Source organism: Hibiscus syriacus, unplaced genomic scaffold (genome assembly GCF_006381635.1).
Source record: "Hibiscus syriacus cultivar Baekdansim isolate YM2019G1 unplaced genomic scaffold, ASM638163v2 tig00110300_pilon, whole genome shotgun sequence".
Taxonomy (NCBI): domain Eukaryota; kingdom Viridiplantae; phylum Streptophyta; class Magnoliopsida; order Malvales; family Malvaceae; genus Hibiscus; species Hibiscus syriacus.
Window position 1 is genome coordinate 28,426 of NW_024062669.1, and position 11,126 is coordinate 39,551.

Genomic DNA, 11,126 nt, shown 5'->3' on the forward strand with positions numbered 1-11,126 from the left:
TTTAACCCATTCCCCATCTGTTTCTTCACTTTTCTTTTTCTTTCTCTTCACTTTTCTTCACTTTCTTTCTCTTCACTTTTCTTCTTTCGCATCGAATCAAAAAGCTGAAAATTGAAATGAATTTAATTTTAGTATTAAATGAACAATGGAGCTCTGTTCATAATTTGAGGTGCTTGTTAAATTTTGGGATTAATGTTAATATGTTTACTGTTATTCCTGTTATTTCCTCTATCAGGCAGTTGAAATCTATTGGGTGGGGCAAGCAACTGCGTGCTTATGTAATGACAAACGATTTAGGCTATCAAGTGTCTGTTCATAATTCTTTTATTGATATGTATTATGAATGCGATTGTTTAACCTATGCTCGAAAGGTTTTTGAAAATTTAGCATAGAAAATTGTGGCTTCATGGAGCTCAATGATCAAAGGATGGGTAAACCATGACCAGAATCATGATGCTCTTTCTCTTTTCTCCAGGATGAAAATAGATGGAGTTAAAGCCGATTTCATTATAGTTATCAACTTCTTGTCTGCATGTGTGAATATAGGGGCCCTAGAACAAGTTAAATCCCTTTATGGATGCTCATTGAAGCTCAATATGAATTTGCTGTCATCGGTTAATTCTACAATTCTTATCGGTTATACAAAATGTGGATGCATAGTTTTGGCCAGAAAGCTTTTTGATGAAGAGGGAATTGATGTCAAGGATATCATAACATGGAATTCGATAATTGGTGCTAATGCTAAGCATGGAGACTGGTCACAATGTTTCAAGTTGTATAATCGGATGAAACGGTTGAATCTGAAACTGGATCAAGTTACTTTTCTTGGCCTACTGACTGCTTGTGTCAATTCAGGGCTTGTTAAAGAAGGTCGAGTATTTTTTTAAGGAGATGAGGGAAATCTATGCTTGCCAACCCAACTAAAAACACTATGCCTGCATGGTGGATTTACTAGGGCGCGCCGGACGTATTGATGTAGCGTGAGAACTTATCAACGAAATGTCATTCAAACCTAATACTCGAGTGTGGGGGCCCTTGTTGAGTGCATGTAAACTGCACTCAGAAACCAAGTTAGCAGAATCTGCAGCCAATAAACTATTAACAATGGAACCTGAAAATGCTAGAAATTATGTTTTACTATTGAACATGTAACATCCTCCATGCCGGGTTAGTGATTAATTTGTAAAGTTTCAGCATTTGGTGATTTAAGTAGAATGATAGAAGAGTTCAATGACTTATTTGAATTATTTTGTGTAGAATTGAATTATAAAGAATGAAGATTAGAAGGACAAACTGGTCTTTTTTATAGCAATATAATTATTGGGGTTAGTTTTATATTAACCACATGGAAGAGTAGGAAATTAAAACAAGCTTCCAGAGTCCTCTTCTTCTTTCTTCTTCTTCATACGTGAGACCCAAGCTAAGGTAAGATTTTCTTGTTAGTGAATTTCTTGATGATTTATGGTTGATTCATGACCATTAGGCAATGGTTAAGTTTAAAGGAAGTTTAAATTGTTTTAAAACCTCAAGAGGAGAAGTATACGAAGAATTAAAGAAAGGAAGTAGAAAAGTGAAATCTTATATTAGAGTTCATAATAAGAATTGGAAGTGAGATTTGACTTGTCATCAAGTTAATTAAGGGATATGAAGTGTTAGAATTGGAATTAGAACACCTTGAAAATTTAGTGTGATTCTTGAATGCCATGTAAATGATGGAATTTTGGGTTTAAAGAAGTGATTATGGAATATAAATGAGTTTAAATGTGTGTGGAAGTTAGGAATATTAAAGGAAGTAAAATATGAAGGTTTAAGCTGAAATGAAGTGAATTTCGAGCTCAAAATAGGATTTCTGGGCTAGGGGAATCGATACCCATTCAAGGGGAATCGATACCCCCTCAAACGAATATGAATTTCCAAAACGCTAGAGGGGAATCGATACCCCCAAGGGGGAACCGATTCCCCCATAAAAAAAAGAGAAAAGAAATAAGAGAGACTAAACTATCAATCCCTTAAATTGGTAGGTTATTAGAGGTTAATTTCAAGACTTAGGCATCTGATAATCATCTTGAAAATTTTGCTTATGTAGATATTGAGCCTAATCGAGTTCCGGAACCATCGACAAGTAGGATCAATCGAGGGAAAGACAAAGAAATCTAAGTGAGTGCATATGCATAGCATGAATATGTATTTTATTCAGTTCTAGACTTGTGATAAGTCTAGATTCAATATTTTGATACATGATCGTAGTTCATATGATGATATATGACATGAATTCATACCATATGCATTATGGGACATGAATATGAAAGAAAAAGTTATATGAGTTATATGATAAAGGTATGGAAATAATATGTCTACGTGATATGAATTAGATAAATTGTGAAAGCCCATGTTATGTAAATGAAAACTATAGGTATAGTTGGCATGCCAAGGGTAGAGGGTCTATGTGATCCTTCGGGACTTATATGTATTCTTTGGAACATGTGTGAGGTCTGGTGAGACACCTACTTGATCCTTGGTATATGTATATGATTCTTAAGGAATGATATGTGGTCCTTCAGGACATATATGTATTCTTTGGAACATGTGTGAGGTCTGGTGAGACACATACTTGATCCTTGGCATATGTATATGATTCTTAAGGAATGATATGTGGTCCTTATGGACATTATTATATGGCACTACGGTGCAATTCTACATGGCACTACGGTGCAATTCTACGCGGCACTCTGGTGTAATTCTAAGTGGCACTTAGGTGCAATTATACGAGCTATGGTGACAGCATAGTGCACAACCTCACAATACTCACATACCTTAGGTTCTCTGTATGGTACCATGGGCTAATGAACTTAATAAGGCGAACTTATGAATGTGAATTTGATAAGTATATATGTAAGAAACATGGTTTTGGTTATTGCATTGTTTACATACATCTTATTACTGCAACCCCTCTCATTTTGGCAATTACTTTATATTTATTGATATTATTATTATATTATTGCCTCACTAAGTCGATGACTTAGCGTGTGAGTGTTTCACACGTAGGATCCGATAAAGTAGACGATCGAGGTTAAGCAGCTGGACAACATTACTCCTGCAACTATCAGATCAGAAGCAACTTAATCAGTAGGTCATTTTGTTATGAAAATGGATGTTGGCATGTAATTAAAGAGTTAAGTTGTGTATGCTCTGAATATTTTTGGTAAACTTATATTACCATATGTATATTATTGTATTTTTTTTCGTAATATAAGTTCAAGTATTTTACTATTATTTGTAATGAGTTGTGTTTTAAAAGTCAATTTAATATCTTTGACTCGTATCCGGGTTAGGATACGGGTTGGGGGTGTTACATTTAATGGTATCAGAGCTATGGTTTAGCCGATTCTAGGTATAAACCAGAGTCTATAGAGTCTTTAAATGGAATACATGCCAACAAATAGTGAGAACTTCTGATCTGGTATAGTATGAGTATGATGTTTTGCTAATAGAATAATGTGTTTATTCTTATTAGATGTCCGGACATAATAGCTCCCGAAGTGAAGCGGGAGAAGATAGGCCTGCTGAAAGCAGTAATTCACCTGCCCTGGCCAGGCAAGGTGAAGAACAGGCATCTCAAGGAGTGCCTGTGCAAGATCAAGATATGTTCTTCAGAACGTTAGACGCTATTCTAACGCGTCTGCAACCTCCTGCTCCACCAACTCAAAGGATGAATGTAGCAAAAGAGTTAAGAGGTTTAGGAGCTCCCGAATTTAAGGGAGAAACCGAAGAAGGTCCGGTTGCGGTAGATCTTTGGTTAAATGATTTAAAAATCATGTTGGATGGTCTCCACTGTTCTGAAGTGGAGAAGTTAGATGGAGTTGTCTCGTTGTTGAGGGGTCAGGCGAGAATATGGTGGACGAACGTCACCACGAGGATGCCCAGTGACCAATTGACTTAGTCTTTATTCTTAGATGAATTTAAAAAAAAGTACATTGGAGATCAATTTATTCGACAGATGAAGCAGGAGTTTTTGAATTTGAAATAGATGAACCGCTCTGTATATGAGTATGAATGTGAGTTCAAACAAGTTGAGTAGGTTTGCATCCGAGCTTGTGCCTACTAAAAAAGAGGCTTGTGAATTGTTTGTGGAGGGTTTACGCCCTAGATTGAAAGAGATGCTGATAGTATTGAATTTGTCCTCGTTCCAAGAGGTGATTAATCGTGCCAAGGCTCTTGAAAGAGCTCAGAATGAGAGATTCGGGGATTTTAGAGTTCATACATCAAAGAGAACGGGTGCTTCTTCTAGATCCGCACCATCAAAAAGGGGAAGATACTCGGGATTTCGATCACAAGCTAGATCAAAATCAGTTGCATCGTCTGCTAGGGGAGCAAGTCAGGCAAGACCTAGACAGGCGCAGTCAGTGGGATCTGGTGTTGGGATATCTACTCCGAGTTAAGCGAGACAGTGTCAGCACTGTGGGAAAAACCATTCTGGGGCTTGTCGGATGGCTGCTGGCACTTGTTTTCGATGCGGAGATGCTGGACATTTTATACGGGATTGTCCATTGATTGTTGGTGAGCCTGCACCATCTGAAAGAATTGGTTCTTCCTCACAAAGAGGACGAGGAAGAGGCAGAGGAAGGAACCCGTCTGAATTCTCTGCTCAACCTGAAGTTCGATCAACCGTACGGGTGTACAATCTAAAGACAAGTGAAGACCGTGATGACCCTGATATTATAGCAGGTACTTTTCAGTTGTATGATAAATTAGTATTGGTACTGATTGATCCGGGTTCTAATTATTCTTATATTACAAGTAAGTTAGTAAAGAAATTGAGGATTCCCTTAGAAGCTACGAGTAATGAGATTATAGTAACAACTCCGTTAGGCTATAGTGCTCGGGTGAATAAAGTCTGTAAGGGGTGTCCCATAAAGGTTCAGGGAATTGAATTCCCTGCTAATCTGATGGAATTACCCTTTGACGAGTTTGAAGTGATTCTGGGAATGGATTGGTTGTTCCGTTACTATGGAGATGTTAATTGCAGATTAAAAAAGGTAACCCTGAAAAGTCCAGGAGGAACAAAGATAAGTGTGAGCAGTGAAAAGTTTAACCCCTTAGCAAATGTAATATCAGTAATGTCAGCTAAGAAGCTATTGCTACAGGGATGTCAAGGATTTCTTGCAAATGTGATAGATTTAAGAGCTATAGAGAAAGGGCTAGAGGAGATTCCAATAGTTCAAGAATTCCCTGAAGTTTTCCCGGCTGAGTTGCCAGGATTACCTCCAGATAGAGAGGTACAATTTCAAATTGAAGTAATGCCAAGAACCGCTCCAATTGCAATGGCACCTTATCGGATGGCTCCGAAAGAATTGCAAGAGTTAAAGAATCAATTGCAAGAGTTGTTAGGAAAAGGATTTATTCGACCAAGTGTGTCACCTTGGGGAGCTCCGGTGTTATTTGTTAAGAAGAATGATGGATCAATGCGTCTCTGTATTGATTATCGACAGCTTAATAAGGTGACCATCAAGAACAAGTATCCCCTTCCGCGCATTGATGACTTGTTTGATCAACTAAAAGGAGCTTCGGTATTTTCGAAGATCGATCTACGTTCGGGTTATCATCAATTGAAGATTCAGGAGAAAGATATTCCGAAGACGGCTTTCAGAACGAGATATAGTCATTACGAATTCATCGTAATGCCATTCGGAGTAACGAATGCACCAGCTGCTTTCATGGATCTCATGAACAGGATTTTTCAGCCCTATTTGGACCAGTTTGTTGTTGTCTTTATTGGTGACATACTGGTTTACTCGAAGTCCATTAAAGAGCACAGCGTACATCTGAGGCTAGTTTTGCAAATTCTCAGGGATAAAAATCTCTATGCGAAATTGTCCAAATGTGAATTTTGGCTAAACGAAGTAATTTTATTAGGGCATGTGATCTCGGCAGTTGGGATTAGAGTAGACCCTCAGAAGGTTAAAGCTATAATGGACTGGGAAGTTCCAAAGAATGTATCTGAAGTTCAGAGTTTCCTTGGACTTGCCGGTTATTATCGAAGATTCGTTAAGAATTTTTCGATGATAGTACTGCCTTTAACAAAGATGATGAGAAAGAATGTACCGTTTGTTTGGACCTCTGAATGTCAAGAAAGTTTTGAAGCTTTAAAGAGAATTCTGACGGAAACTCCGATATTGGTTCAACCGGAATCTGGTAAGAATTTTGTAGTATACAGTGACGCATCCCATAACGGGTTGGGGTGTGTATTAATGCAAGAAGGGAAGGTGGTAGCGTATGCATCAAGACAGTTGAAACCACATGAAAAGAATGACCCCACTCATGATTTAGAAATGGCTGCTGTAGTATTCGCTCTCAGGATTTGGCGTTATTATCTTTATGGGGAGCGTTGTTACTTATATACGGATCATAAGAGCCAGAAGTACCTGATGACTTAAAAAGAGTTGAATTTGAGGCAACCTAGATGGGTAGAGTTCTTAAAAGATTATGATGTGATAATTGACTATCATCCCGAAAAGGCTAACGTGGTAGCAGATGCTTTGAGTAGAAAGACGTTTGCAGCTTTACGAGCTATGGATGCAAGATTATCTTTAACGGGAGACGGTGGTCTTTGTGCAGAGTTAACCCTTAAACCAGCATGGTTGAAACGAATAGAAGAATTGCAAAGTAAAGATGAAATGTGTTTGAAAATAATTGAGCAAGTAAAGAACAAAGAGATTAAAGACTTTGAGATTAAGTCAGATGGAAATCTATATTGTAAAGGAAGAATTGTAATACCCGACAATGACGACTTGAAGAAATAAATATTAACTGTGTCTCATTGCAGTCTGTTAACGATGCACCCGGGTGGAACCAAGATGTATATGGATTTGAAGGATCGATTTTGGTGGTCAGGGATGAAACGAAGCATCACCGAATTTGTGTCTAAGTGTTTGATATGTCAACAAGTCAAAGCTGAGCATCAAGTTCCGTCAGGATTATTGTAACCGCTTTTCATTCCTCAATGGAAATGGGAAAATGTTACGATGGATTTTGTTTCAGGGTTACCCTTGACTCCGAACAAAAGAGAATCAATCTGGGTAATTGTTGATCGATTAACTGAGTCAGCTCATTTCCTTCCGGTTAGAATGGATTTCTCTATGGAAAAGTATGCAGAGCTGTATATTAGAGAAGTTATTAGATTGCATGGAGTGCCTGTTTCCATAGTCTCTGGTCTAGACCCTCGATTCACTTCTAGATTCTGGAAATCTTTGCATGGAGCGTTAAGGACTCGTTTAAACTTTAGTACGGCTTTTCATCCTCAGACTGATGGGTAATCAGAGAGAACTATTCAGATATTGGAAGATATGTTGAGAGCATGCGTAATGGAATTCAAAGGATCATGGGAAAAGTATTTACCGCTGGTAGAGTTCGCTTACAACAATAGTTATCAGTATAGTATAAAGATGGCCCCATATGAAGCATTATATGGAAGAAAATGTCGTACTCCATTAAATTGGTATGAACTCAAAGATCGAAGTGTTCTTGGTCCGGATTTAATTCAAGATGTAGAACAGAAAGTTCGAGAAATTCAACATAACCTTAAAGTGGCCTCTGATCGGCAAAAGTCCTATTATGATCTTAAAAAAAAGGAGATTGAATTTGAAGTTGGGGATAAAGTGTTTTTAAAGGTATCTCCATGGAAGAATGTACTGAGGTTTGGTCGGAAACGAAAGTTAAGTCCCCGGTTTATTGGACCACATGAGATTGTAAAAAGAGTGGGACCCGTAGCATACTAATTGACTTTACCACCAGAAATGGAAAAGATGCACAATGTATTCCATGTCTCAATGCTTCAGAGATATCGATCGGATCCCTCCCATATCGTAAACCCAGAAGAGATCGAGGTACAACCGGATTTAACTTATGAGAAAGAACCGATTCAAATTTTAGCTCATGAGGTTAAGCAATTGAGGAACAAGACTATCCCATTGGTTAAAGTTTTATGGAAGAATCACAAAGTAGAGGAAGCAACATGGGAGCGTGAGGAGGATATGAGGAATCAGTATCCCCATCTCTTTTCTTATTGAAAATTCGAGGACGAACTTTCTTAAGGGAGGGAGATTTGTAACATCCTCCATGCCAGGTTAGTGATTAATTTGTAAAGTTTCAGCATTTGGTGATTTAAGTAGAATGATGGAAGAGTTCAATGACTTATTTGAATTATTTTGTGTAGGATTGAATTATAAAGAATGAAGATTAGAAGGACAAAATGGTCTTTTTCATAGCAATATAATTATTGGGGTTAGTTTTATATTAACCACGTGGAAGAGTAGGAAATTAAAACAAGCTTCCAGAGTCCTCTTCTTCTTTCTTCTTCTTCATACGTGAGACCCAAGCTAAGGTAAGATTTTCTTGTTAGTGAATTTCTTGATGAATTTATGGTTGATTCATGACCATTAGGCAATGGTTAAGCTTAAAGGAAGTTTAAATTGTTTTAAAACCTCAAGAGGAGAAGTATATGAAGAATTAAAGAAAGGAAGTAGAAAAGTGAAATCTTAGATTAGAGTTCATAATAAGAATTGGAAGTGAGATTTAACTTGTCAACAAGTTAATTAAGGGATATGAAGTGTTAGAATTGGAATTAGAACACCTTAAAAATTTAGTGTGATTCTTGAATGCCATGTAAATGATGGAATTTTGGGTTTAAAGAAGTGATTATGGAATAAGAATGAGTTTAAATATGTGTATGGAAGTTAGGAATATTAAAGGAAGTAAAATATGAAGGTTTAAGCTGAAATGAAGTGAATTTCGAGCTCAAAATAGGATTTCTGGGCTAGGAGAATCGATACCCATTCAAGGGGAATCGATACTCCCTCAAACGAATATGAATTTCCAGAACTATAGAGGGGAATCGATACCCCCAGGGGGGAACCGATTCCCCCATAAAAAAAAAAGAAAGAATAGAGACTAAACTATCAATCCCTTAAATTGGTAGGCTATTAGAGGTTAATTTCAAGACTTAGGCATCTGATAATCATCTTGAAAATTTTGCTTATGTAGATATTGAGCCTAATCGAGTTCCGGAACCATCAACAAGTAGGATCAATCGAGGGAAAGACAAATAAATCTAGGTGAGTGCATATGCATAGCATGAATATGTATTTTATTCAGTTCTAGACTCGTGATAAGTCTAGATTCAATATTTTGATACATGATCGTAGTTCATATGATGATATATGACATGAATCCATACCATATGCATTATGGGACATGAATATGAAAGAAAAAGTTATATGAGTTATATGATAAAGGTATGGAAATAATATGTCTACGTGATATGAATTAGATAAATTGTGAAAGCCCATGTTATGTAAATGAGAACTATAGGTATAGTTGGCATGCCAAGGGTAGAGGGTCTATGTGATCCTTCGGGACATATATGTATTCTTTGGAACATGTGTGAGGTCTGGTCAGACACCTACTTGATCCTTGGTATATGTATATGATTCTTAAGGAATGATATGTGGTCCTTCGGGACATATATGCATTCTTTGGAACATGTGTGAGGTCTGGTGAGACACATACTTGATCCTTGGCATATGTATATGATTCTTAAGGAATGATATGTGGTCCTTATGGATATTATTATATGGCACTATGGTGCAATTCTACGCGGCACTCCGGTGCAATTCTAAGTGGCACTTATGTGCAATTATACGAGCTGTGGTGACAACATAGTGCACAACCTCACAATACTCACATACCTTAGGTTCTCTGTATGGTACCATGGGCTAATGAACTTACTAAGGAGAACTTATGAATGTGAATTTGATAAGTATATTTGTAAGAAACATGGTTTTGGTTATTGCATTGTTTACATACATCTTATTACTGCAACCCCTCTCATTTTGGCAATTACTTTATATTTATTGATATTATTATTATATTATTGCCTCACTAAGTCGATGACTTAGCGTGTGAGTGTTTCACACGTAGGATCCGATAAAGTAGACGATCGAGGTTAAGCAGCTGGACAACATTACTCCTGCAACTATCAGATAAGAAGCAACTTAATCAATAGGTCATTTTGTTATGAAAATGGATGTTGGCATGTAATTAAAGAGTTAAGTTGTGTATGCTCTGAATATTTTGGTAAACTTATATTACCATATGTATATTATTGTATTTTTTTCGTAATATAATTTCAAGTATTTTACTATTATTTGTAATGAGTTGTGTTTTAAAAGTCAATGTAATATCTCTGACTCGTATCCGGGTTGGGATACGGGTTGGGGGTGTTACAGAACATGTATGGAGCCGCAGGGAAGTGGGACAAATTTGCTAAAATGAGGAGACTTATTAAAGAGAAAGGACTAAAGAAAGTCCCCGGGTTGTAGTTGGATACAACTAAATGGACATGTACACGAGTTTCTTGTTGCTGATAAATCTCATCCAAAAGCAAATGAGATATATGCTTTACTTGGAATCCTGGAGTTTTCAATCAAGGGGGCCAGAGAATACAACTGCAGGGAAAGTATCCCAAATACCCATTTCATTCATTGGTGAATCCACAATAGATTTTAGCTAGTTCTGATCACATGATTAACCTTTAACATGTTGAACAAAAATTTTGGTATTAAATGAACAATGAAGAAAAGTGAAGAGAAAGAAAGAGAAGAAAAGTAAAGAGAAAGAAAGAAGAAGAAAAGTGAAGAAAAAGATGGGGAATGGGTTGAAGAAGAAGAAGAGCCGGTCAAAATGGCGGTCAACGATCCACCTCAGCAGATAATGGTCCATCTGTATTTTTCGTCATGCCTCTTAACGGCTGTTAACGGCCAGTGACCATTTTGTCACAAACGATAACGTTAGTGACCTATTTGTAACTTTTGAAACATTAGTGGTGAAAACGAAAACTTACTCAAACATCAGAGAACATTGGCGTAGTTTACCCATATTTTAATTCTGATTTTATTATGGATAACTTATATTAAGTTCCATTCAATTTTATATTTTATATTTATTTTATCGTTAAATTTTATATCAATTGAAATATATAATTGATTTTAACTTTAACTTTAATAATTATAATATTGATCCATAATTTTTAATAATTAAATAATAATTTGGTGTTGACATGAAGTTAATTT

At 36.8% G+C, this 11,126-nt stretch overlaps 1 pseudogene; it reads left to right on the forward strand.

The window, feature by feature from the left end:
- Positions 1-116: 116 nt before the first annotated feature.
- On the forward strand, positions 117-10,567 carry LOC120116652 (annotated as a pseudogene).
- The last annotated feature ends 559 nt before the right edge of the window (positions 10,568-11,126 follow it).